Source organism: Mandrillus leucophaeus, unplaced genomic scaffold, assembly GCF_000951045.1.
Source record: "Mandrillus leucophaeus isolate KB7577 unplaced genomic scaffold, Mleu.le_1.0 Scaffold300, whole genome shotgun sequence".
Taxonomy (NCBI): Eukaryota; Metazoa; Chordata; class Mammalia; order Primates; family Cercopithecidae; genus Mandrillus; species Mandrillus leucophaeus.
The window spans coordinates 2,893,509-2,895,063 of record NW_012103144.1 but is presented as its reverse complement, the minus strand read 5'-3'; the positions used below and the strand labels follow the sequence as shown (position 1 = coordinate 2,895,063).

The following is a 1,555-nucleotide window of genomic DNA, read 5'->3' as shown; positions in this document are numbered from 1 at the left end:
GCAGCTCCTCACCAGCAATGGAACAAAGCTGGACGGAGAATGACTTTGACGAGTTGAGAGAAGAAGGCTTCAGACGATCAAACTTCTCCAAGCAAAAGGAGGAAGTTTGAACCCATCGCAAAGAAACTAAAAACCTTGAAAAAAGATTAGACGAATGGTTAACTAGAAAAACCAATGTAGAGAAGTCCTTAAATGACCTGATGGAGCTGAAAACCATGGCATGATAACTACGTAGCCAGAGAGAAAGGTTGGATTATCCACAAAGGGAAGCCCATCAGACTAACAGGTGATCTCTCAGCAGAAACTCTACAAGCCAGAAGAGAGTGGGGGCCAATATACAACATCCTTAAAGAAAAGATGTTTCAACCCAGAATTTCATATCCAGCCAAATTAAGCTTCATAAGTGAAGGAGAAATAAAATCCTTGAAAGACAAGCAAATGCTGAGAGATTCTGTCACCACCAGGCCTGCCCTACAAGAGCTCCTGAAGGAAACACTAAACATAGAAAGGAACAATCGGTACCAGCCACTGCAAAAACATGCCAAATTGTAAAGATCATCGATGCTAGGAAGAAACTGCATCAATGAATGAGCAAAATAACCAGCTAACATCATAATGAAAGGATCAAATTCACACATAACAATATTAACCTTAAATGTAAATGGACTAAATGCTCCAATTAAAAGACACAGACTGGCAAATTGGATAAAGAGTCAAGACTCATCAGGGTGCTGTATTCAGGAGACCCCTCTCACATGCAGAGACACACATAGGCTCAAATAAAGGGATGGAGGAAGATCTACCAAACAAATGGAAAACAAAAAAAGGCAGGGGTTACACTCCTAGTCTCTGATAAAACAGATTTTAAATCAACAAAGATCAAAAGAGACAAAGAAGGCCATTATATAATGGTAAAGGGATCAATTCAACAAGAAGAGCTAACTATCCTAAATAAATATGCACCCAAAACAGGAGCACCCAGATTCATAAAGCAAGTCCTTAGAGACTTACAAAGAGACTTAGACTCCCACACAATAATAATGGGAGACTTTAACACACCGCTGTTGACATTAGACAGACCAAGGAGACAGAAAGTTAACAAGGATATCCAGGAATTGAACTCAGCTCTGCACCAAGCAGACCTAATAGACATCAACAGAACTCTCCACCTCAAATCAACGCAATATACATTCTTCTCAGCACCACATCGCACTTATTCCAAAACTGACCACATAGTTGGAAGTAAAGCACTCCTCAGCAAACGTAAAAAAACAGAAATTATAAGTCTCTCAGACCACAGTGCAATCAAACTAGAACTCAGGATTAAGAAACTCACTCAAAACCGCTCAACTACATGGAAACTGAACAACCTGCTCGTGAATGACTACTGGGTACATAACAAAATGAAGGCAGAAATAAAGACGTTCTTTGAAACCAATGAGAACAAAGACACAGCATACCAGAATCTCTGGGACACATTTAAAGCAGTGTATAGAGGGAAATTTATAGCACTAAATGCCCACAAGAGAAAGCAGGAAAGATCTAAAATTGACAC

At 39.7% G+C, this 1,555-nt stretch overlaps 1 protein-coding gene across 1 annotated transcript in view; it reads right to left on the bottom strand.

The window, feature by feature from the left end:
• CD109 (CD109 molecule) overlaps positions 1-1,555 on the bottom strand; it is a 149,351-nt gene that overhangs the window by 46,907 nt on the left and 100,889 nt on the right. The gene's annotated exons all lie outside the window — the stretch shown is intronic.